Below are 27,059 nucleotides of genomic sequence, written 5' to 3'. Positions count from 1 at the left end.
TTATTTTGGTCAATGCAGTTCTAATTGGATCATTCTTATTTAACTTGAATAACAGGAAGACTCCTTTAAAGGAAAAGAGTGATAATTATAAAGGATCTCAGTGTGACTCAAATTGTTATAATGCATTTGTATTTTTTTTTTTTCAAACATAAATCTTTTTGTGTTTACAGCTGTTTTAGAACTATGAAAGTCTAACCACAAAGATGAGACTATTTGGGACACATTAGAAAAACTCAGAGATTTTGAGTTGGAAAATAAATATGAAAGTACATTTTATGCTTGCATATAGGATCAATTTGGGGTTTTGAGTCTAGAGACAGTGTGACCATTTAGAAAGTTATTGCAGGTTCCTAAGTCTAAGTTGTGAAGTATCTGAACAAGTGTTATGGTGCCTGTGAGAGCAGGGGATGGGGTGAATGCAGGTAGGAAAACAGGAGGCTTTCTACAGAGGATGATGAAATTGAAGAGAATGTCTTCAAAAGTTCTTGGTATTTTTAAATGCTTGTTTAAAAAAGGTAAGACTGGTATCTAACAGTATAAGTTAGTGTCAATTGCTAAGACTTTTGGAGACTGGGAGAAAAAGGGTCTGATTGGAAGGTAGGACTGGCAGGCTGATTTATATAAAAATCAAATCATTTGGGAGTGAATAGCAAGACCAGAAGACAATCTGCCATGACGATTTATGAGACTGTTTCTAGGAAAAGCTACACCAAACTCTAGTTCATCGGGATACCCAGAAAGTCTGGACACTGAAGAAATCATCCTAATGCTCTGTGGTACCCTAGGTTGATTTTCTTCCTTCAAGTACTCATTTATTGCATGCATTAATATAGTAGTTTGTCTCCTTCCCAGAGGAGAAGGTAAGCAAGGAAGAGGTAAAGTAGGAATATTTTGTAATACTTCAGATAATTCTATGATATGGAGGAATTCTAGATAGGATGGGAGAAAATCTGTAGGATTAAGCCTGAGCCAAACACTTGGGAGAGTCATGAGGAAGTAAAATCAGGATCACACAAAAGGACACAAAATGAAAAGGACATAAGAAACAACTCAAAGATGTCCAATTGTTATTTTATTTTATTTTGGTTGTGCTGGGTTTTTGTTGCTACACAGGCTTTTCTCTAGCTGTGGCAAATGGGCCTACTCTCTAGTTGCGGTGCACAGGCTTCTCATTGTGGTGGCTTCTCTTGTGGAGCACAGGCTTTAGTTGCTGCACTGTGGACTCAGTAATTGTGGCTCTCAGGCTCTAGTTCAGTTCAGTTCAGTTCAGTCACTCAGTCGTGTCTGACTCTTCGCAACCCTATGGACCACAGCACGCCAGGCCTCCCTGTCCATCACCAACTCCCAGAGTCTACTCAAACTCATCTCTAGTGAGTCGGTGATGCCATCCAACTATCTCATCCTCTGTCGTCCCCTTCTCCTCCTGACTTCAATCTTTCCCAGCATCAAGGGCTTTTCAAATGAGTCAGATCTTTGTGGCAGGTGGCCAAAATATTGGAGTTTCAGCTTTAGCATCAGTCCTTCCAATGAACACTGAGAACTGATCTCCTTTAGGATGGGCTGGTTGGATCTCCTTGCAGTCCAAGGGACTCTCAAGAGTCTTCTCCAACACCACAGTTCAAAAGCATCAATTCTTCTGCACTCAGCTTTCTTTATAGTCCAACTCTCACATCCATACATGACTACTGGAGAAACCATAGCCTTGACAAGATGAGAGCTCGAGCTCTACAGCACAGGCTCAGTAGTTTTGGCACATGGGCTTAGTTGCTCTGTGGCATGTGAGGTCTTCCAAGATCAGGGACTGAACCTGCATCTCCTGCATTGGTAGGCAGATTCTTTATCACTGAGCTACCTGAGAAGCCCCACAGATGTCCAATTTTAATTCATATGGAACAGATAGAACCATGAGTAGATATCAGGGTTAATTTCAACTGATTCTGAGTTTGAAAGGATAAGTGATGCTCCAAGCCAAAGAGCAAAACCTGTTTTGCTGGAAAAGTATTTATGTCATTAAAATTATGCAAGGGGTGATGTGCATGCTTAGTTGTGCTTGACTCTTTGCAACCCTTTGAACTGTAGCCTGCCAGAATTCTCAGTTCATTGGATTTTTCAGGCAAGAATATTGGAGTGGGTTGCCATTTCCTTCTTTAGGGAATCTTCCTGACCCAGAGATCAACCCCCTGTCTCCTGCATTTCCTGCATTGCACGTGGATTCTTTACCTGCTGAGCCATCGGGGTAGCTCAGTGATTTGACTAAAAGCTCTCAAGGTAACTTTGAAAGAGAGAAACAATTACTCATAAAACCCTAAGGAATAATAATAAGGACCAATATAGCAAATGGTGTGCTCACAAGAATAGCATATAGGGTCACCAGTATTTTTTGTAAGAATATCATGGATTTTCAAGTGTAGGTAGCAGACAATTAAAAATTTGATATAATGATTAAAATCATATGTTTACCTGGCATATAACTTGTGACTAGAATAACAGAAACACAAGAGCATATCTTCCTGATTATTGCCTGTGTAAAAAGTCTTTTTGGTATTCATTGATTCCTCAGTGAATCAAAGTAGGAATGGATGAATTGGAAGAATTATAAATATATATCACATATAAAAATGCATTATATATTTTACATAAATATAGGCGAAGTTTCTAGTCTAATATCTGAAATATGGTACCCATTTCTGAATTCCACATTGTAAGAACACATTGCAAAAAGTACAATGGTTCAGAGAAGCCCAAATGGAAAAATGCCTTGTTTCATAGTCATTTCATAGAAGAAGGGGGACAGAAAGCCAAGAGAAGAAAATATACCCCATGTTGCATGGTTAATTTTCCAACGATCCAAATATTCTTCCATGCATTTGGAGAGTTCTTGCGTTGAGGACCAGCCCTCTATCATCCTGGAGGGTGAAACCTGAACCAATAGGTTAAAATTACAGTATGAAGTATTGGGTTGGCCACAAAGTTTATTTAGGTTTTTCCATAACATCTTACAGAAAAATCCAAATGAACTTTGTGGCTAACACAATATTTCATTAAGTGTAAGGCAAAGCTTTTATTATAACAATAAACCTTCCCCAGTTGGGAACGACCGTCCTGTGGGGCAGGGATGTTTTGTCCCTAGGAGTGACCAACCTGAGCCTGGATGGCAACTGCCGGAGTTCCTGCAGAGGATTATCTTTTTGGATGGAAGTTTGGACTAGGTTTGGTCTTAAAATTTCCTTCTAACTTCAAAATTTTACTGCTCTATGAAAGTAAATTAAGATCTGACTATTTCAGACTGTGGCAGCTCTGCATATTTGGTTTATACATTGTCTATAAAAGTAAACTGAGGGGAGGGTTCCCCCATCCCCAACACACACACACCACCAAAAGGTCAACCAGAACAATGCTAGGATAATGGGAAATACTTCCAAATTGAACACTTGGAAAATTAAAACATTTGTTTAAATAAACAAGATCATGGACAGATGAATATGGATAGTATAGCTACAGATACAAATAGTCATTCATTATAAATACATCTTATATGCTTGAAAATATCCAGATAGTATAAAGGATCTTCCAGTGAACATGTCTGGAAGTGGCAAGGGAGGAGTTAATCTTTTGTCCTCAAAGCCCACAGGAATGTTTATCAACTCCAGAGCAGGCCTCTTTTCTTCCTCTTGGTGAGTTAAGTCAGTCTTTGCTTTGTTTGACGCTGCCCATTTGAGGAAAGCTTATCCCTGACCTTCTGCCAGAGAGACTGATGACAAGGACGGTTTGCACTAACCTTGACATTCACCAGGGTAAATGGCTTTTTCCACAAGTAGTCGGCAAACAAGGAGAGCCAGTCAAGAGCTAATGAATCTGCACCTGAGAGAAACTGAACAGCAACTGTGCTTTTAAAGAAGAAAAGAGTCCTTGGAAGGTGCAGGCCCATCTATTGCTTAAAGGTTCAGGGGAAATTAACTCTTTTTAGCCAATGTGGTTTGAAAATAAATAAATAAAAACAACCCCTGGTCTCAAAATCTGCCAAGATGGGGCTTTTTAAAGTTTGACCTTCTGGCCTTTCCTGACTTGAATGAACTTACAGTGCCATTCTGTGGAGCCCTTGGAAGATAGACTGATGTTACAGTGACCAGGAGGGCAAGGCACATTTTTTTTTTCTTTTCTTTATTTTCTCGGCTAGCACTTACTCACTCAGCCCAAATCCTTCTCCCACAAACTTCAAGGAAAACAAATTGTAAATATTATTTTTTTAGAAAAAGAATGGCTTAATTTATCTATCATATATGTTACATTAAAAACTACAAAAAGCAATACAGGATAGACCTTCCTTATTGCAGACAGGCAGGCAAACTAATATTCTATGGCCAGATACAAATTCTGCCAGTCAAACTAAAATTTATAGCCCTATGATATCTCGCACCCAGAGTCTCATTCAGCGTCCTACGAATTCTACCTTTATTCCTCCAGGGTTGATTACTCTATTTTCATCATGTGTGTGCTCAGGCATGGCCAACTCTTTGCAACTGCATGGACCCACCACACTCCTCTATCCAAGGAATTTTTCAGGCAAGAATACGGGAGTGGGTTCCATTTCCTACTCCCAGGGGTCTTCACGACCCAGGGATCAAACTTGTGCCTCTTGCTTCTCCTGCACCAGCAGGAGGGTTCTTTACCACTTGTATCACCTGAGAAACCTTTTTATTTTCATCATATCTATATAATTCCTTCTGTATAATTTTGTACTTATGTAAACCTACTAAGAATATTCTTTGAGTATGCGTACCTTGGCTCTTTACTAGATTTGTAAAAAAAATTATTCAGGTTATAGAACATTTTTTTATCCACCACAATGTGTCACTCAATTCTGGGATACTTATGGGTTTAGCTTGGAAATGTATGCTGGTGCATTACAAAAGCTGGCCAACTACATTTTCCAAGCTTCCGTTAGTTTTTGCTCACCCTCATGTAATGTTGCAGAGAAGGCAATGGCAGCCCACTCAAATACTCTTGCCTGGAGAATTCCAGGGACAGGGGAGCCTGGTGGGCTGCCATCTATGGGGTCGCACAGAGTTGAATACGACTGAAGCGACTTAGCAGCAGCAGCGTGTAATGTTGGTGCTGGTATTCTCACCCAGATGACTTTATCCACCACAGCAAAAGTGTTTCTACATTTCCATTACTCTCTGTTATTGTTTATTTTTAACTAGTCCATTTTGGCATACACAGGTTGAAATGCATAAATTTTAAGTGTACAATGCAAGGCATTCTTACAAAATGACACATCTGTACCACCACCACCCAAAGAAATAGCACATTATCAATGCACCAGAAACGTCCCTAATGCTTTCTCACAGTCACCTCTTTTCTAAGTGACCTGTGTCTGATTTTTTCCCATAGTGTTTTTTAAATTCATCCATGTGGTTGAGTGTAGCTCTAGTTTCTTCATTTTCAATGCTATATTGTATGAATAAACTACTATTTATTTGTTTAATCTTCAGTTGATAAACACGTGGGTTGTTTCCATTTTTTATTATTCTAGTTTGTTAATAGGAATCTTGCTGCTGTTTTTATTTTTATACATATCATTTTGTGGGAAATGAAATCATTGTATCATAAGTAATTTATATGTCAGCATCAATAGATATTATCAAATATTATTCTTAATCAATTATAGTTTCTCTTGCTCCAAATCCTCTCAATACTTGATATTACTATATTTTCTTTCTTCCTTTCTCTTTCTGCCTCTACCATTTGGGTTTTTCTTGGGGGGGTGGTGTGTTCTGGTTGTTATTTTCTATTTTAGCTTCTCAGAAGGAAGGAAAGTATGATTAATTTCCATTTCCTTAATACTAATGGTATCAAGCATATTTTCAGATTTTTTTTTTGTACATCCTCTTTTGTCAAGAATTTTACCCATTTTCTTACTGAGCTTTTTATCTTTTCATTATATGTTCTGGATACAAATCCTTTTTCAGATTAATGTATTGCAAATGTATCTCCCCACTATGCAGCTTGTTTAAGTGTCTTGATATTACTGGTCTTTGAATTTCCATATAAAGTTTAGAATTAGTTTATCATTTTCTATGTGCATATATATATAGATACAATCTGCTAGCATTTTGACTGGGATTATACTGATTATATAAATTAATTTATGAAGAATAGTGTTAGATAGAAATGAATTATTTGGTTTATAAACATTTTCTAGTTACTGCTTATAGATTGCTATCATAATTTTACTATTTTCAGGGAATAAACTCAATATAATTTTAATATTTAAATATTTTGAGATTTGGTTTTGCTATTTCAAATATTATGGTTATTTTTAAAGAGAATTTTTTTATGTTGTTTTCCAACTTCATATTTTATATAAGTGAGTTAAATTAAATTGGTTGTGTTGTTTAAATCTATACCTTTAATGATTTTTTTGTCATTTTATACAAATAATTGCAGAACTTGTTTCTGAATGTCCAGAATAACTGTGTATTCTATGCTTCTACTTTTAGTTTTGCCAGGTTTTGTCTTACATATTTTAAGACTATATTATTAGTTACATACACATTTAGAATTATATCCTATTCAATTGACCTTTTTGTCATTATGAAGAATTTCTTGTTAGTTTCAATAATGCTTCTTAACTCAAAGTGAGGGATAGATTAGATAGATAGATATTATTATTATTTTTTCTCTTTTTTTTTCTTTTTATTTTTTTTAATTTTAAAATCTTTAATTCTTACATGTGTTCCCAAACATGAACCCCCCTCCCACCTCCCTCCCCATAACATCTCTGTGGGTCATCCCCATGCACCAGCCCCAAGCATGCTGTATCCTGCGTCAGGCATAGTCTGGCGATTCAATTCTTACATGATAGTATACATGATAGAATGCCATTCTCCCAAATCATCCCACCCTCTCCCTCTCCCTCTGAGTCCAAAAGTCCATTATACACAGCTGTGTCTTTTTTCCTGTCTTGCATACAGGGTCATCATTGCCATCTTTCTAAATTCCATATATATGTGTTAGTATACTGTATTGGTGTTTTTCTTTCTGGCTTACTTCACTCTGTATAATCGGCTCCAGTTTCATCCATCTCATCAGAACTGAATCAAATGAATTCTTTTTAACGGCTGAGTAATACTCCATTGTGTATATGTACCACAGCTTTCTTATCCATTCATCTGCTGATGGACATCTAGGTTGTTTCCATGTCCTGGCTATTATAAACAGTGCTGTGATGAACATTGGGGTACATGTGTCTCTTTCAATTCTGGTTTCCTCGGTGTGTATGCCCAGCAGTGGGATTGCTGGGTCATAAGGTAGTTCTATTTGCAATTTTTTAAGGAATCTCCACACTGTTCTCCATAGTGGCTGTACTAGTTTGCATTCCCACCAACAGTGTAGGAGGGTTCCCTTTTCTCCACACCCTCTCCAGCATTTATTGCTTGCAGATTTTTGGATCGCAGCCATTCTGACTGGTGTGAAGTGGTACCTCATTGTAGTTTTGATTTGCATTTCTCTAATAATGAGTGATGTTGAGCATCTTTTCATGTGTTTGTTAGCCATCCGTATGTCTTCTTTGGAGAAATGTCTATTTAGTTCTTGGGCCCATTTTTTGATTGGGTCGTTTATTTTTCTGGAATTGAGCTGCATAAGTTGCTTGTATATTTTTGAGATTAGTTGTTTGTCAGTTGCTTCATTTGCTATTATTTTCTCCCATTCAGAAGGCTGTCTTTTCACCTTATAGTTTCCTTTGTTGTGCAGAAGCTTTTAATTTTAATTAGATCCCATTTGTTTATTTTTGCTTTTATTTCCAGAATTCTGGGAGGTGGATCATAGAGGATCCTGCTGTGATTTATGTCGGAGAGTGTTTTGCCTATGTTCTCCTCTAGGAGTTTTATAGTTTCTGGTCTTAAATTTAGATCTTTAATCCATTTTGAGTTTATTTTTGTGTATGGTGTTAGAAAGTGATCTAGTTTCATTCTTTTACAAGTGGTTGACCAGTTTTCCCAGCACCACTTGTTAAAGAGATTGTCTTTACTCCATTGTATATTCTTGCCTCCTTTGTCAAAGAAAAATATGGAACGCTTCACGAATTTGCATGTCATCCTTGCGCAGGGGCCATGCTAATCTTCTCTGTATCGTTCCAATTTTAGTATATGTGCTGCCGAAGCGAGCACAGATAGATAGATATTAGAATAGCTAAGTAGGCTTTCTTTTGGTTATCATTTACATTCTACTATTTTCTATTTTCTCTCAGTTTTTTTAATATATTGATATTTAGAGCAAAGTAATAATGGATTTTGCTTTTTTTTAATCCAGCAAGATAATTTTTATTTTGTAATTGGAGTAATGAATCAAATTACATTTAATTCAATTACCTTGGTGCCTTAAATCTATCATTTTACCATCAATTATCTGTTTGCACTATCTGTTCTATTTTTCCTCAATTTGTTGACTTCTTTTTTGTCAATCTGGTAATTATTTTCATATTTCCTTCTTTCATTTCTATTATTTTTCAATTATATATTCCTTTATTATTCTTTTAATTGAACAAACAAATTACAATATGTGTGTTTCACTTATTATAGTTTATTACAAGACAGTATTTTTCCAACTTTTCTGACAATGCAAGGGATAATTTTACTCATTTACTCACCTTCCCAAATTTCTGCTACTATTGATTTTAATTCTATGCGTATTCCAAACTACATACAACTAAATTTTAATGTTTTTAATATTTACTCATTCAATATTCATATAGGTTTACACACATGTTTACCATTATGCATTTCTTCATTCTTGGATCTCCAGGTTTATCCCTGGGATTTTTCTTCCATTTGAAGAATATATTTTTATAGTTCTTTTCTTACAGTTACATTGATGATTATTTCTTTCAATTTTTGTTTATCTGAAAATGTCCATTACCTTTGATATTTTTAAGTAGAGAAGTACCCATTGTGAATCACAGGTTGACAGTTGTTTTCTCCCAGCACTATCAGATTGCATTCTGTTTTCTCCAGGCTTCATTGTTTCTCTTGAGAAGTCAGCTGTTCATTTTGGTATTTCTCATTGGAGGATAATTATCTGTAAACCATAGTGTCTATTTCTGTCTTTTTAATATTTTACCCTTTATCCTTGGTTTGGATAAAGTTTTTCCATGTTTTGACTAAGTATATTTTTCTTTGAATTTATCCTGCATGTGGTTCACACTGTTGTTTATTTCTGTGGCTTGATATTTAATTTTTGGACAGTTTTTTTTTTTTTTAATTTTCTATTTTTCTTTAACATCTTGCTTATGTCCCCTCTGTAATTTTACATTATGTCCTCTATGTCTCTTATATTTTTCTAAGTTGCCTCCATCTGAATATTTTCCTTTCTGATTCTATGTCTAATGTGTGATAAATCTACTGAGTTCTTTATTTAGTTATTTCATTTTAACATATATTATTTCCATTTTATCTTCTAATAGAGTCATCTTATTATCTATTTTCATAACTATATTAGGCCTGATTGTTTTTGTATCACTAGTATACAAATTTCAATACCTAAACTAATGTTACTATTAAAAGCTTTAAGTTACCATTTTCATTTTGGTTTTGCTTGATTGTGGGCTACTTACTTATGGAAAAATGCCCCAAGAAGAAAGTATTAAGAGAAGACAATTCCAGCTCACCTGAATGTCTTTTCTCTCTCCAAAAATTATGGTCCCTCAGGTCCCAGCTGCCTTTGTTGCTCTCTACTGCCTTCAAATAACTAACTATATTTTATAACTTGTCTGGTTTTTGTAGTTCTCTGCAAAAGGATTGATCTGATACAATATACATTTCATGCAAAGATGGGCACAATAAAGGACAAAAATGATATGGACCTAACAGAAGCAGAGATATTAAGAAGAGGTGACAAGAATACACAGAACTATACAAAAAAGATCTTCATGACCCAGATAACCACAATGGTGTGATCCCTCACCTAGAGCCAGACATCCTGGGATGCCAAATCAAGTGGGCCTTAGGAAGCATCACCTACAAACAAAGCTAGTGGAGGTGATGGAAATCTAGTTGAGCTATTTCAAATTCTAAAAGATGATGCTGTGAAAGTGCTACACTCAATATGCAAGCAAATTTGGAAAACTCAGCAGTGGTCACAGGACTGGAAAAGGTTTTCATTCCAATCCTAAAGAAAGGCAATGCCAAAGAATGTTCAAACTACCGCACAATTGCACTCATCTCACATACTAGCAAAGTAATGCTCAAAATTCTCCAAGCCAGGCTTCAATAGTATGTGAACCGTGAACTTCAGATGTTCAAGCTGGTTTAGAAAAGGCAGAGGAACCAGAGATCAAATTGCCAACATCCGCTGGATCATGGAAAAAGCAAGAGAGTTCCAGAAAAACATATATTTCTGCTTTATTGACTATGCCGAAGCCTTTGACTGTGTGGATCACCACAAACTGTGGAAAATTCTTAGAGATGGGATAACCACACCACTTGACCTGCCTCCTGAGAAATCTGTATACAGGTCAAGAAGCAACAGTTAGAACTGGACATGGAACAACAAACTGGTTCCAAATTGGGAGAGGAGTGCATCAAGGCTGTATAGTGTCACCCTTATTTAATTTATGTGTAGAGTAGATCATGTGAAATGCCAGGCTGGATGAAGCACAAAGATTCCTTAAAACACTAGAAATAAAGCCACCATATGACCCAGCAATCCCACTCCTAGACATATACCCTGAGGAAACCAAAATTCAAAGAGACACATGTATGTATCCCAATGTTCATTGCAGCACTATTTACAATAGCTAGAACATGGAAGCAACCTAGATGTCCATTGACAGATGATAAAGAAGACTCTTGAGAGTCTCTTGGATGGCAAGGAGATCCAATCAGTCTATCCTAAAGAAAATCAGTCCTGAATATTCACTGGAAGGACTGATGCTGAAGCTGAAACCCCAATACTTTGGCCACTTGATGTGAAGAACTGACTCATTGGAAAAGACCCTGATCCTGGGAAAGACTGAAGGTGCAAGGAGAAGGGGATGACAGAAGATGGGATGGTTGGATGGATTCACCGACTCGACAGACATGAGTCTGAGTAGGCTCCGGGAGTTGGTGATGGACTGGAAAGCCTGGAGTGCTGCAGTCCATGGGGTCACAAAGATTTGGACATGACTGAGTGGCTGAACTGACTGATATGATATACTCTTCTAATCCAGATGATTAGAAGAATTAGAACATTCAAGTGTTATTCCAGGAAAGGGTACTGATAAAAACTGGACATACTTCTTAAATTGCAAAGACAAAGTAGATAAGTGAATGACAATTGCAAAATTCATATATGAAGCCCTAACTAAATGAAGTCATTTCATTTGAAGAAAGGGCTTTAGAAGAGGTTTTTAAGGTAAAATGAAGTCACAAGGACCCCAGTCTGATAGGACTCATGTCCTTAAAAGAAAAGAAAGAAAGACAAAAGCCTTCTCTCTCTGCAGGCACATATAAAAGAGGCCATGTGAGGACACAGTGGAGAAGGCCCATCTACAAGCTGGAAAGTGAGGCATCGCCAAATACCAATACTTGTAGCACAGTGATATTAGATTTCTAGCCTCAGAACCATGAGAAATATATATTTTTGTTTGTTTGTATTTAATCCACCTAGACTGGAATTTTGTTATGAAAGCTGAGCAGAATAATAAGTTGGCCTTGCCACTAAACCAGCTTCATCTTGTACCTTCAGAGCTCTGTTGATCCATAGACGTGTCTAAAGGGAGTCACTGTATCTCACACTTCAATCCAAGGAAGCTCTATGTTTACTTTTTCTTGTTATTTGGAATATTCATAAGATTATCTCTGAAAAATGTCTCTGATAAAAATAAATTAAAAGTCAATGACCCCATAATGTATCAACATTAGAGGCACTTTTTCAAATGTGGATATGTAGAAAAGAGATTAATATTTTCTTCCAATTATTTTGTTAGTTGATATTGCTCTGTTGGACAATGTGACATTAGGCAATTGATTTTAATTTCTCCAGGTTTACCCACTTGTGTTCAGTTCAGTCACTCAGTCGTGTCTGACTCTTTGTGACCCCATGGACTGAAGCATGCCAGGCCTTCCTGTCCACCACCAGCTCCCAGAGTTTACCTAAACTCATATCTGTTGATTTGGTGATGCTACCCAACCATCTCATCCTCTGTCATCCCCTTCTCCACCTGCCTTCAATCTTTCCCAGCATCAGGGTCTTTTCAGTTGAGTCAGCTCTTCGCATTAGGTGGCCAAAGTACTGGAGTTTCAGCTTCAATATCAGTCTTTCCACTGAACACTAAAGACTGATCTTCTTTAGGATGCACTGGTTGGATCTCCTTGCTGTCCAAGAGACTCTTAAAAATTTTCTCCAACACCATAGTTCAAAAACATCAATTGTTTGGTGCTCAGCTTTCTTTATAGTCCAACACTCATGTCCATACATGACTACTGGAAAAACCATAGCCTTGACTAGACAGATTTTTGTTGGCAGAGTAATGTCTCTGCTTTTTAATATGCTGTCTAGGTTGCTCATAACTTTCCTTCCAAGGAGTAAGCGTCTTTTAATTTCATGGCTGCAGTCACCATCTGCAGTGATTTTGGAGCCCCCCAAAATAAAGTCAGCCACTGTTTCCACTGTTTCCCCATCTGTTTGCCATGATGTGATGGGACCAGATGCCATGATCGTAGTTTTCTGAATGTTGAGCTTTAAGCCAACTTTTTCACTCTCCTCTTTCACTTTCACCAAGAGGCTCTTTAGTTCCTCTTCACTTTCTGCCATAAGGGTGGTGTCATCTGCATATCTGAGGTTATTGATATTTCTCCTGGCAATCTTGATTCCAGCTTGTGCTTTATCCAGCCCAGCGTTTCTCATGATGTACTCCTCATAAGTTAAATAAGCAGGGTGACAATGTACAGTCTTAGCATATTCCTTTTCCTATTTGGAACCAGTCTGTTGTTCCATGTCCAGTTCTAACTGCTGCTTCCTGACCTGCATACAGATTTCTGAAGAGCCAGGTCCGGTGCTCTGGTATTCACATCTCTTTCAGAACTTCCCACAGTTTATTGTGATCCACACAGTCAAAGGCTTTGGCATAGTCAATAAAGCAGAAATAGATGTTTTCTCTGGAACTCTCTTCCTTTTTCCATTATCCAGTGGATATTGGAATTTGATCTCTGCTTCCTCTGCCGTTTCTAAAACCAGATTGAACATCTGGACGTTCACGGTTCACGTGTTGCTGAAGCCTGGCTTAGAGAATTTTGAGCATTGTTTTACTAGCATGTGCTGCTGCTGCTGTTGCTAAGTCACTTCAGTCGTGTCTGACTCTGTGCGACCCCACAGTTGGCAGCCAACCAGGCTCCTCCGTCCCTGGGATTCTCCAGGCAAGAATGCTGGAGTGGGTTGCCATTTCCTTCTCCAATGCATGAAAGTGAAAAGTGAAGGTAAAACCGCTCAGTCGTGTCTGACTCTTAGTGACCCTATGGACTACAGCCTACCAGGCTCCTCTCTCCATGGGAGTTTCCAGGCAAGAGTACTGGAGTGGGGTGTCATTGCCTTCTCCGGACTAGCATGTGAAATGAGTGCAATTGTGCAGTAGCTTGAGCATTCTTTGGCATTGCTTTTCTTTGGGATTGGAATGAAAACTGACCTTTTTCAGTCCTGTGGCCGCTGCTGCATTTTCCAAATTTGCTGACATATTGAGTGCAGCACTTTCACAGCATCATCTTTCAGGATTTGAAACAGCTCAACTGGAATTCCATCACCTCCACTAGCTTTGTTCGTAGTGATGTTTCCAAAAGCCCACTTGATTTCATATTCTAGGATGTCTGGCTCTAGGTGAGTGATCATATCATAGTGATTATCTGGATCGTGAAGATCTTTTTTGTACCAAGTAGTAATTTCCAGTCCTTGCACAAAGTTCCTATGCAGGAAATACAAGTTTTGCCTTCTATAATTCAACTTAATTTTCATTTTGTCAAATTGGAAGAAATGTAATGTCATTCATTTTGAGATATCCCTTGTTTCCATGGCTGCGTCAAAGTTCTAGGAAACTTATTTAGTGTTATGGCCTCACTGTGTGGAGGAGAGGATTAGGGGATCTTTAATTGTTGATAAGAACTCACGATGGCAAATACTCAGACATCCTTTTGCCCATATGGTCATCTGTTGACACTCCACACTAGTTTCTGTTTGCCTCTTTCTGCAGGTCTCTTCAACTCCAATGGCTTTTTTTTTCCCCCTCCTTTCATGTTGTAGTACTCACTGGATGTGGTGAACTCTTGAAGGGGTGACCTAGGCTTTGCTATTTTGTATGCAGCATGCAGACATTTCTTCTGGTGATTTTTATTCCTTTAGCCTACTGTGCATAATGGGAAACAAATCACCAATGATTTCAGCTGCTGAGAATCTAGGGGTCTTATTAATTCTCCGGGGCTTGACCCAAGGAAGAAGACATGGCGCTCCACTTACTTTGGGATTTGCCAATTTCTGTGCACTCATTGTTTCTTGAGCCCAATTTAAGGGAGCTGGATTGCCTGAGGGTATAAGTTTTGTTCTTTTACCATTACCTTTATTCCCAAATTGATAGTCTTTACTGAGTCATTTCTGTTGCCTCAAGGGTCTTGGCTTTTGAAACTCAAAGCCAGAAATATATTGTCTACTTTTCTTTTCTACTGTCATATTTCTTCCCTGAGGGAGAAACATAGAATAGTCTAGCTGCCACTTAAATAATGGAGAAAGTAGGTGAAATTATAGGGAGGGAGGGAGGGATAGATAAGATAGGAAGGTAAATAGATAGACAGATTCCTCTTAAAATCTATTGCTCCATTGCTCCAACTTGATGTCTAGATTTACTTCTGGTTTTACAGTTTTATGTTATAATAAAGGTAATGTTTCATAGTTCCTTTTGCTAAGTGCTCACCCTACCAGTTTATGTGATAAGCAATTTACATAAAACAATCATTTTTAAACTTCCAAATAATCCTGTAAGACATCTTGTCTTTTATTCACAAATAAGAAAATTGGGAATTGGAAACGGTGAAGTAAGATCATGGAGTCAGTCAGTGGCAGAACCAGTATTCTAGTCCAGATCTATCTTACCATGACATTATTCTCTTAAACCCTTGCAACTCCTTTTTAGTTGACTGAAGTCTTGCCATTCTATGACCTGTGTCAGAATATATTTAATTGTGTTCAGCAGATAGAAAGCTATGAGAGAAAGCATGAAGGCATTGACATTAGGCATGAACCAAGTCATAACTTAGCCTGTGATAAGTAACTTGCTTATGCACATGTTTATTTCATCTTCACAAGAAAATTAAAAGGTTGTCCTATTATTCTATTCATTTTATAGATAAGAAACTGGTGCACAGAAAGGAACTGGACCCAAATAGTTGAACTCTAGAGGCTATGTTCTTAACCACTCTGTTTGGCTACCTCCTTCATAAAAGAGATAGGGGATGGTGGGTACCCCCTAGGCAAAGCTAGCCAGGTGGTACACAAATGCACAGCTTCTCCAGCTCCTCATGGGATCCTCATATCCCTGGTTTCTACCTGCCTTAAGGCTTACTAAGCAAAATTATATCCCATGGGGAAGGTAATATTTCATCTCCCTCTAGGTCAGTTGGCTCTTAACAGCATGCTTTCTGGTTTGAGATCTGAAGATCTCCAGACAGACAAACTCCACAGTCCCTCAAAGGTCAGTCAAAATATCAGCCATATAAACAGCACCTTAATCATAGGCACATGGCTAATTTACAGTTTTCAATTTATTCTTCCTGTGCCATGACAGAGTATAACATGGATAACAGAGAAGGCAAGGAGTCAAATCTGACTCCCTCTGAACTTATCCTAAAGTTATTACCCTTTCTGCTTGCTCCTGTATCCCTCTTCACCTTGAACATTTATTTCTAATTTTGCCACCTGTTCAGCCTTGTACCTTCCTTTATTTTCATCCATATCCTTTGTAGTAGTAGTAGTAAGTAGGTGGTGGTGGTGGTGGGTGGTGTGTGTGTGTGTGAAAGAGAGAGGGAGAGAGAAAGGGAGTATTTATTTATAAAAAAATGATACCTTTGTTGCAATTTGCAAAACAAAGACATGATGAATAGAAACTTATTTTGATTATCAGTGCATTGGCTTCAGCTTAATAAATGTGTGTGGCTCATGAGAAGTAGATCATTACTAGGAACTCTATCCTGGCAACCTTCTCCTTTCCTCCCGCACAGGCAGAACCCACATATTGCAGTCCTCCTAAGAAGCCCACAGGAGATGGGCAGACATCATCGAGCCCTTTCTCAAATGAACATCTGTGATTGGACTCAGTCATAAACTGTCCTCACTCTCTTTTTGACTGTTTACTCTCTCTGAGCTTAGCAATGAAGAAATAATCTAGTTTTGCTAGTACATGTCAGCTGGGCTGGCATATTGCATTTAATGGATTTAAACAGACCATTGGCAAACTTTATAATTAAATTGACTTGCTTGCCCTCTGCTTTCTTTTGTTACTAAGTGAGAACTAGTGCTACTGAGTTGCCATGGGTGTAGCAGCACAGAAAATGATCCTGGATGCTATAATTTTACACTTTAGTCAGGCAGCGGGCATTACTATAAAGGAATCTATTCTTTCTGCCATCAGCTTTTAGGTGGAGTCCAGCTCTTCGTGTGCCTGTGATGATTACAAATCCAAATAGCTCTTAGTTAGCTTGACTAGAGTTTACTCACGTGTGTTTGTTCTGAGGCTAATATCTATTCTCAGACTGGCATCCTTTACTCTTTACTCTTGGTCTCTGTTACTGAGGGACTGCTTGAGAATTCAGATATTATCCTAAAGCAATCTGACCTTATCCCTCAGATCACTATCCCCATAATATTCACTGTTTCAAAGTGATAATAAAAGGCTTGTTTGATTGTGAATATGCTTGGCAATATACTTCTGCTGTGGGTCACCTATATTACATATGTGGGAGAGTATTTCCAAGCTGAGACCACTTTTCACCCTGGGTTCTCATCATCACACTCACTAATGATGGCTTTGAGCAAGTCACTTGATCTTTCTGGATCTCAATTTCTTCATCCGTACAGTGACAGAACTGTTGTACTTCTAAGGACCTTTCCATCTCTGAAACTTCCCCTATTAAACTGGAAACCCCAGAAATCTTCTTTCCACATTTTCTGTAACATGCCTTTAAAACTCTGGCTGGTTAGCATGCCATGTAATAAATAGCTCATGAGAGGGTTGAGGCATCAGTTGTATGGTTTGGATGCCTAGTATGTGCTAAAAGCATTGTGGGGGTGTTCTGTACTTTCCCTGCCAAATTAATACTGAGCTGAATCAGTGAAATTGCCCAGTAAGCCTCCATCTTCCTTCCCTCCATATAGTCAGCCTTGAATGTTGATTACATTCAGATCACAGTAAAATTTTTCATCCATTTAAAGAAATGTATGCTTTCCATTCTATTACTTTGTGTGTGTGTGTGTGTGTGTGTGTGTGTGTGTGTGTGTGTGTGTGTGTGTGTTTCCACTTGAACTCATTTGCCTTTTCCCACCAGATACTATATTTAGTCAGTTTGTGGAAACTAATTTTTGGTGTCACTGCACATTTGCTCAAGGTACTTATTTATTTTTAAACTATAATAAGCTAATATTTACCAGCAAAAGATCCTATTTGAGGTTCACTGATGCAACTGGAGATGCTGGCAAGGGAATTCTCTGTTAGCCAGCTCACTGACGATGGCTCAGGATTCTAAATTGCACAGATTATCTCTCTGTTCTGAAATCTTAATACAAATAACTTTTCAATAATTAGTAAGGTTTTATCACATGCATAAAAATATTGTAAAGTTATAAAAAACACTAATGTTATTTTAATTGCCTTTAAGTTCCCTATGGGAGTTATATTTTCATAAGGATACCCTTTATAATACTCACAGTTGGGAGGACACATCTAACTACAAAGAGGAGTACCTTTTAATTTGCTTAACCCTTTCAAGCCCTTCCTTTATTTTGTATCCCAAATACTTGTTTAACTTTTATATATATAAATTCTTATTTTAGGACTGTGTTCCATTTTTAAAAGCTGGTAAAAGGGAAAGTCAAGTGCATCTATAGAGGAATAGCTAGGTCAGGAGAAAGGGAAGGGTCAGCAGTTAGATTCCATCTTTGATCAACAAACCTAGGTATTAGGCAGATGGTACACATGCTTCCAGGGTGCAAATGCAATTTATACTTTAATAAAAGTGTCATGAAACATGCAATTAAACTTTAGTTCTCAAGATCATTTTATTTAAGAGCAACGGAGATTTGTTAGAATTATTGGCCCCCTTCCTGGTCACTTTGGATACAGTGTGTTGGGAATGCATAGTTGAATTGTCAAGTGAGCTTTGGACATTTCTTTAGGTCTGATATGAAGGAACTCAGCAACTTCCAGTTGGACCTGACATACAAAACCCCTACCAGGGACGATAAATCAGGAATCATGGCCAAAGAAGCTTGTCATGCTTCTGCCAGGCTGGAGTCCCCATCATCTTTTCCTTTTCTAGAGAATATGCACTGTCCATTCCTAAAACTCACCTCTGGGTCCCTGCTTCTCACTCCATCTCACTGTTAGGAAGTCAGCAAGAGTAGGAAATGAACAAAGGAAAGCTCTCCTCACCCTTGCCTATTTTTATGAATTCCAAATAGTATTTTTTAGTGCAGTATTCTTGCTTTTAGATTAACAATGGTTCATAAGAGACTGACCTTGACTAAGAAACATTCCCTTTTGTTTGTATCAAAGTCTAGTGCAAAGCTCCTCATTCATTCAGATCCAACTTGTTATTGATTTCCCCAGGCTATGAAACTGTGGCCAATGGCATGGAGCTTACACTGCCCAACAGGTGGGATAGTGGGTGGAGGAGAATATTAAACCCTCTGATGAATATTTTGACAGGGAAGGAGGAGGTATGTGTGCCAATATATTTCTAATTCTTAACAATTTCTCTCATAAGAACCATGTGATATTATTTTATAATATTATAAGGCTGCTATATTATTATAGGATTCAGAAACTTCAATAGTATGGGGCTACATGTAATTTCCCCAAAAGAATAAAGAATGGATTCCAAGTTCCAGTTTATAACTGAGTTATAAAGAATTTATTGAACAGCATCTTTTTAAATATACATTTGGGGACAAAATAAGCAGGGATGAAAGCAAAAATATTAGTTATACTTCAACTGTTTAGCTGATATATATTATTAGCTTTTAAACAGTACTGAATATTTGAATAAAGTTTTAAAATCATGCACATATATACCCACACATACACACCTCTATGTCACATTATTTGAGCTTTCAAACTGGAGCAAGGTCTTCCCTAAGAGACATTTAGCCACCTAATAAACAAGGGAAGATTAATTTAGACTAGGCAGAATTACATATGTGCAAGGGTGTCAGGTGGGGAAAAAGCAAATTCCAATTCTGGTTCTGACTATATTACTCTCTGGTTCTGAAATCTTGAGAAAGGCACTTGGTCATTCTTGGTTTGTGATAACTTCCCTAGGGACACAAGACAGCCCGTGACTTTTAAGGTCCTTATTGAATATAATAGTCTATGGTTCTAAGACTGATCTGATGGTACAGCTCAGTTCAGTCACTCAGTCGTGTCCGATTCTTTGCGACCGCATGGACTGCAGCATGCCAGGCCACCGTGCCCATAACCAACTCCCAGAGTTTACCCAAACTCGTGTCCACTGAGTTGTTGATGCCATCCAACCATCTCATCCTCTGTAGTCCCCTTCTCCTCCTGCCTTTAATCTTTCCTAGCATCAGGGTCTTTTCAAATGAGTCAGCTCTTCACATCAGGTGGCCAAAGTATTGGAGTTTCAGCTTCAGTATCAGTCCTTTCAATGGATAGTCAGGATTGATTTCCTTTAGGATGGAATGGTTGGATCTCCTTGCAGTTCAAGGGACTCTCCAGTGTCTTCTCCATCACCATAGTTTAAAAGCATCAGTTCTTTGGTGCTCTGATTGTTCAGTTCAGTTCAGTCGCTCAGTCGTGTCCGACTCTGCGACCCCATGAATCGCAGCACGCCAGGCCTCCCTGTCCATCACCATCTCCCGGAGTTCACCCAGACTCACGTCCATCGAGTCCGTGATGCCATCCAGCCATCTCATCCTCGGTCGTCCCCTTCTCCTCCTGCCCCCAATCCCTCCCAGCATCAGAGTCTTTTCCAATGAGTCAACTCTTTGCATGAGGTGGCCAAAGTACTGGAGCTTCAGCTTTAGCATCATTCCTTCCAAAGAAATCCCAGGGTTGATCTCCTTCAGAATGGATTGGTTGAATCTCCTTGCAGTCCAAGGGACCCTCAAAAGTCTTCTCCAACATCACAGTTCAAAAGCATCGATTCTTCGGCGCTCAGCCTGCTTCACAGTCCAACTCTCACATCCATACATGACCACTGGAAAAACCATAGCCTTGACTAGACGGACCTTAGTCAGCAAAGTAATGTCTCTGCTTTTGAATATACTCTCTGGGTTGGTCATAACTTTTCTTCCAAGGAGTAAGCATCTTTTAATTTCATGGCTGCAGTCACCATCGGCAGTGATTTTGGAGCCCCCCAAAATAAAGTCTGACACTGTCTCTACTGTTTCCCCATCTATTTCCCATGAAGTGATGGGCCCAGATGCCATGATCTTCGTTTTCTGAATGTTGAGCTTTAAGCCAACTTTTTCACTCTCCTCTTTCACTTTCATCAAGAGGCTTTTTAGCTCCTCTTCACTTTCTGCCATAAGGGTGGTGTCATCTGCATATCTGAGATTATTGATATTTCTCCCAGCAATCTTGATTCCAGCTTGTGTTTCTTCCAGTCCAGCGTTTCTCATGATGTACTCTGCATAGAAGTTAAATAAGCAGGGTGACAATATACAGCCTATTATAGTAGTGTCACTGATATGAGAGCAAAATTGAGTGCTCTTTCACTAGATTTCTGTTTTTGCATGGACATAGCTTAAAGATTCCTAAGACTATTTGGGGAAGGATGAGGAAAGTGGTGAGGAGGAACAGGGATGTTAATTGCTAAAATGATAATATAGCTGAACTGAGAATTCTTAATCCAAGCCACAGAGAGCAGGAAAAAAGAGACTTAGAAACTGATAAAGTTTCAAACCTGAGCACCAAATATACTCTCCTTCCAATGAAAATTGCCCTAAATATTTGGTAAAGGTAAAGGAGAATGAACACCTTATTGAATACCTCCAATTTAAGCCCTAGGACGTTTGGAATGTTGTGTGTGGTCAGATCACAACTCTGTTTTGGTGAGATCAGCTGGATCGTCTAGATTTGTCTGTCAAAAACCTTAACAATCTAAAAATAAAGCAAATGTTCACTGATTCAGATTTTATGGATATGGACAAAAAATAAAATCAAGAATCACTTTGAATTCAGGTGTGCCTCATGAACCATTATCATAATGAAAAATGGAAATTGCAAGAGCAAGAATAAAGTAGAGACGGACTTTACATTATAGGCAGATATTCTGCTCTATGCAAGGGGGTTCTCCTGGATTATTTAAAATACAAACTCCTTAATCTTATGTATATATGAATACTGCTGCTAAGTCACTTCAGTCGTGTCCGACTCTGTGTGACGCCATAGACGGCAGCCCACCAGGCTCCCCCATCCCTGGGATTCTCTAGGCAAGAATACTGGAGTGGGTTGCCATTTCCTTCTCCAATGCATGCAAGTGAAAAGTGAAAGTGAAGTAGCTCAGTCGTGTCCGACTCTTAGCGACCCCATGCACTGCAGCCTACCAGGCTCCTCCATCCATGGGATTTTCCAGGCAAGAGTACTGGACTGGGGTGCCATTGCCTTCTCCATATATGAATACAGATATAGTTAATTACTTACTTCACTGGAAGTAATTAATTGGAAGTTGTAGGTAGATAAGGTAAATAGAATTTCTTCCATTCAACTAGTAATAATAAAAGTTAAGGTAGAAATAATCTGTAATAATATTCAGAAAAAGATTTTTCATATAAATTTGAAGGTTATACTTTTCCTGTTGTGCCCCCATGTCCGAATAATAAATATGGATCTCTGGGGTAAAAGTACCTTGGGATCCAAATATGCTTTATTATTCCTTCAGTCTAGTCAAGGCTATGGTTTTTCCAGTGGTCATGTATGGATGTGAGAGATGGACTATAAAGAAAGCTGAGTGCAGAAGAATTGATGCTTTTGAACTGTGGTGTTGGAGAAGACTCTTGAGAGTCCCTTGGACTGCAAGGAGATCCAACCAGCCCCTCTTAAAGGAGATCAGTTCTGAGTGTTCATTGGAAGACTGATGCTAAAGCTGAAACTCCAATACTTTGGCCACCTGATGTGAAGAGCTGACTCATTTGGAAAGACCCTGATGCTGGGAAAGATTGAAGGCTGGAGGAGAAGGGGACTACAGAGGATAAGATGGTTGGATGCCATCACCGACTCGGTGGACATGGGTTTTGGTGAACTCCGGGAGTTGGACAGGGAGGCCTGGTGTGCTGCGATTCATGGGGTTGCAAAGAGTCGGATACAACTGAGCGACTGAACTGACTGATTCCTTCAGTGTTCTACTTTACGAAGGTGGGAGGTGTGATGTTGTGCACTCTAGTGGATTTCTGATGGTCTTCAGAGTTTCTGCTGACAAACTAGGTGACAAACTGCATCATGGGAGTTCCCTGTACGTAAATTATTGCCTCTCCCTTGCTGCTTTTAATATTCCGTCTTTGTCTTTAATTTTTACCATTTTAACTAATGTGTGTCTTGGTGTGTTCTTCTTTGGGTTGACTCCATTTGGGACTCTCTGTGCTTCTTGGACTTGGATGTCTATTTCCTTTCCCAGGTTAGGAAAGTTTTCAACTCTTAGGTCTTCAAGTATATTCTCTGCCTCTTTCTCTCTCTCTCCTCCTTCTGGAACCCCTATAATGTGAATGTTAGTATGCTTGATGTTGTTTCAGAGGTTTGTTAAATGGTCCTTATTTCTTTTTATTCTTTTAGTTGTTGTTCAGTTTCAGTGATTTGTACTACTCTGTCTTCTAGCATACTGATCCATTCATCCATTTCAGTCTACTGTTGATATCTCCTGGTGCATTTTAAATTTCAGTTATTGTACTTTTCATCTCTGAGTGTTCTCCATATTTACTAGCTCTTTGTTAAAAATGTCTAACTTTTCACTATGTTCAGGCTTCCCAGGTGGTGCAAGTGATAAAGAACCCTCCAGCCAATGCAGGAAACATAAGAGAAGTGGGTTCAACCCCTGAGTTGGGAAGATCCCCTGGATAAGGAAATAGCAACCCACTCCAATATTCTTGCCTGGAGAATCCCATGGACAGAGGAGCCAGGCAGACTACAATCCATGGGTCACAACGAGTCAGATACAATTGAGAGACTAACATTTTCACTTTCACTGTTCATTCATTCTTCTCTCAAGTTCTTTGACCATCTCTACAATCATTACCTTAAATTTTTCTTTGGTAGATTCTTTGTCTACCACCACTTCACTTTTTCTGATGTTTTATCTTGTTCCTTCACTTGGAATTTGTTCCTCTATTGCTTCACTTAGCCTAATGTGCTGTTTATTGATTTGTAAGTATCTGGTAGTTTGGTTACATTTTTCTAACCATAGGAAAGTGGCCTTTTGTACGAGACCTCCTATGTGTCCCAGTAGTACACTCCCCTCTGTCCACAAGAGCTATATGCTCTCAGGGTGCCCCCTTTGTAGGCCTGGATCCATTGTAGCAGAAAATTGTGGGTGGTTTGGTAGGTGTGACTGGCCCCTAATTTAGTTGGTTGCCCAGATCTGCTTTCTGTGGAGGCTGCTGGCTACTGACTGGCAAGACTGGGTCATGAAATGGCTGGTTGTCAAGCCCCAGGGCTGGTTTTGGTTCACTGGTAGGTGTGTGTTGGAGCAGCATCCAGGGGATCTCAGAATGTTGTCTGTTCATCAATGGGTGGTGAAGTTAGATCCAACGGCTCGTGCAACCCAACTAGAAGGCAGAACCATGTCCTGGGTTATGGATGTAGGACCCAAGCTTCCCAGATCATTGGTAGGTGAGGCCCACTCCTGACCTAGCTGACTGTAGTGACTGGGGATCCCAAAGGTTGTGTTGGCCCACTGGTGAGTGGGACTGAATCCTGGGGTGACTGGCTGAGAAGCCTAAGGTATCTCAGTGATGGTTTTGGCCTGCTGGCGAGCATGGTTGGGACTGAGACTGTCTGCCAGAAGGTAGGCTGGATCCTGCTGTGGCAGGCTGCAGGACTGTGGTTATCTTGCAGCAGGTGTCTGATTGCTGGTGGATGAGGCTGATCCTGAGGCTGGTCACTGGTGGGAGGAGCTGGGGCCCATGGGATTATAGGATTAGGGCCTGTCCACTGGTACTGAGTGGAGCTGGGTCTTACAGTCGTGGGCTGTAGGATCCTTGCATTCCCATGTCTAATGCCTGTGCACTGGGGTATATAGCCAGGGCCTGGGCCCTCTGATGGACAGGACATGTCCAGGGGCACTGATGGGCTCAGGAAGTCTTATAGCAGTCTCTCTGCTGGTGGGAGTTCTGTGTCCCTTATCCCTACCCAGTTATTTGCTTGGCCTAAGGCATCCTGGGCTTTCTTGGTGGCTCAGATGGTAAAGAATCTGTCTGCCATGCAAGAGACTTGTGTTCAATCCCTGGGTCTGGAAGATCCCCTGGAGAAGGGAATGGCTTCACACTCCAGTATTCTTACCTGGAGAATTCCATGGACAGAGGAGTCTGACGGGCTACAGCCCATGGGTAACAAAGAGTTGGACACAACTGAGCAACTAACACACACAAGGCATCCCAGTATTGATGACTCAGGCTGGTGTGCAGGGATGGGGCTGGGTCCTGAGGCTATTAAGCTAGAGGGAGGGCTCTGAAATGTCGCTTACCAGCACCAGTGTCCATGTGGTAATATAAGCTCCCCCAAATGACTCCCATCTTTGTGCATGGCCCCTGGGTGAACTCCAGTTGCTTCCTGCCTCTCCAGGTACCTCTCTAAGATTAGCAGGTAGGTCTGATCCAGGCACTTTTCAATTTACTATTTCTTCCCTGGGTCTCTGAGTGTGTGATATTTTTTGTGTGCTTTTTAAGAATGGAGTTTCTATTTCCCACAGCTCTCTTGGTCCTCCAAAAGTAAAACCCACTGGCCCTCAAAGCCAAATATTCTAGGGGCTCCTCACCTTCCTGGAGCATCACTCTTAAGCTGAGAAGCCCAGTGTGGGGCTCAGACTACTCACTCTTTGGGGTGAACCTCTGTAGTTGTAACTATTCTCCCATATACAGTTCTCCTGCACAAGGGTATGGGTTTTGGCAATATCACAACTCTGCTCTCCCCATGCATCACCTTGCAGATTCTTCTTTATGCATTATATCTTTAGATTTAGAAGATCTTTTTTAGTTCTAGTCTTTCATCAATAGTTACTCTCTCTGTAGATAGTTCTAATTTTGGTGTTTCCATTTGAGATGAGTTTAGGGTCTTCCTACTCTGGCGACTTCAAAGCCATGCTTGATAATTGTCATTGACTTTCTAGAAATTCTACAGAAAAGCTCCTTTTCATAGAACTTGATTTTAGCTTGATTTGATATTTTAAGGAGAGTTTAAAAGCTCCAGTATATTTCTAGATATCTAGAAGGTCATGACAATGTGCAGGGCTGTGCTCATGTCTACGAAAAACCTGACAAAGTCCTAATTTCTCATCTCTGGTAGAAACTAGGGATATGCATAACAGGAAGTGAAGACTAAGGTAGAGTTGTAAACTGGCAGAGAGTTGAAAGTAAGCATGTACACAACCGCTCACCAAAGGCTGGGAGACTAATTCCAGGAATTCCAATCATTAGTTCCAGGTTCCAGGAATTTCAATTATTAGTTAACTACTGAGCTAACTGAGTAGAGACTTAAGTGGCTGCTCATGACAAAGAATACAAAGTTTAGGAATTTAACCCAGGTAAGTCACTAAACAAGAAAACAGTAAATAAGCAGCAAATTATCACAGTCAAAACAACAAATTGAAAGGGAATACTTGCTTTCTAGAGTTGGCACATTTTGTTATTTAAAGAATAATTTCCAACAACAAAAGTGTAACACATTAAAAAAAAAACAGGAAAAGTATGGGTAAATAACTTGTTAATAGAAACAATTTCTATTGAAGCCAAGATATTGGACTTAGAATGAAAAAGTATCAAATCAACTATTGCAAATACATTCAAGGAACTAAAGGAAACCATATCTAAGGAATTAAAGGAATGCATGAGAGAATTTTCTTACCAAATAATGTCAACAAAGAGCTATAAATTAGAAAAAAGCAACTGTAAATTCTAAAATTGAAAACTTAAAAAAAATGACATGAAAAATTCTGTAAAGTTCCATAACAACAGATTTGAAGTATTGGCGAAAGAATCAGGAAACTTGAAGAAACGGCAACTGAAATTATATAGTCTCATCAGCAGAATGAAATAAGAATGAGGAAAAATGAATTTCAGAGACCTGTGAGAAATCAGCAACCATACCAACATACACATTAAGGGGATTCCAGAAAGGAAGATGAGAGGAGAATGAACATTTAATTTAAATTAGAAACCCATAACTGAGCAAAAGATGGGAAATTCACAATTATGTAAAAATTATACATTCTCCTACATAAAAAATGAGACAAAGAAGAAATAGAAAAGTAAATTGGAATATATTTTAATATTAATGAAAATGAAAACAAAACATACAAAAATGTTGGTATGTAGCTAAGAAGTGCTTACAGGAAAATATATAGCAGTAAATACCTATATTCACAATGTGTGTAATTAGATAAAACTAAGCCCAAAACAAGCAGGAGCAAGTAATAAAGATTAGATTTGAAATAAATGAAATAGAGGATAAAAAATAACACAGAAAATCAACAAAAGCAAAAGTTGGTTCTTTGAAAAGATCAACAAAATTGACAAAACTTTAGGTAGATTAACCAAGAAACAAAGAAAACTCAAGTTACTAAAATCAAGGATTAACGGTGACAGCACTAGTAGCT

The 27,059-nt window shown here is 38.9% G+C and overlaps 1 non-coding gene across 1 annotated transcript; it reads right to left on the bottom strand.

Moving 5' to 3' along the window:
• Nucleotides 1-8,067: 8,067 nt before the first annotated feature.
• LOC128057127 (U6 spliceosomal RNA) lies at nucleotides 8,068-8,174 on the bottom strand. Its single transcript, XR_008200300.1, has one exon. It is a non-coding gene; the product is annotated as a U6 spliceosomal RNA (small nuclear RNA).
• Between the last annotated feature and the right edge of the window lie 18,885 nt (nucleotides 8,175-27,059).

The sequence above is a fragment of the Budorcas taxicolor genome, chromosome 11 (assembly GCF_023091745.1).
Source record: "Budorcas taxicolor isolate Tak-1 chromosome 11, Takin1.1, whole genome shotgun sequence".
Taxonomy (NCBI): domain Eukaryota; kingdom Metazoa; phylum Chordata; class Mammalia; order Artiodactyla; family Bovidae; genus Budorcas; species Budorcas taxicolor.
This window is presented reverse-complemented; position numbering and strand designations above follow the sequence as displayed.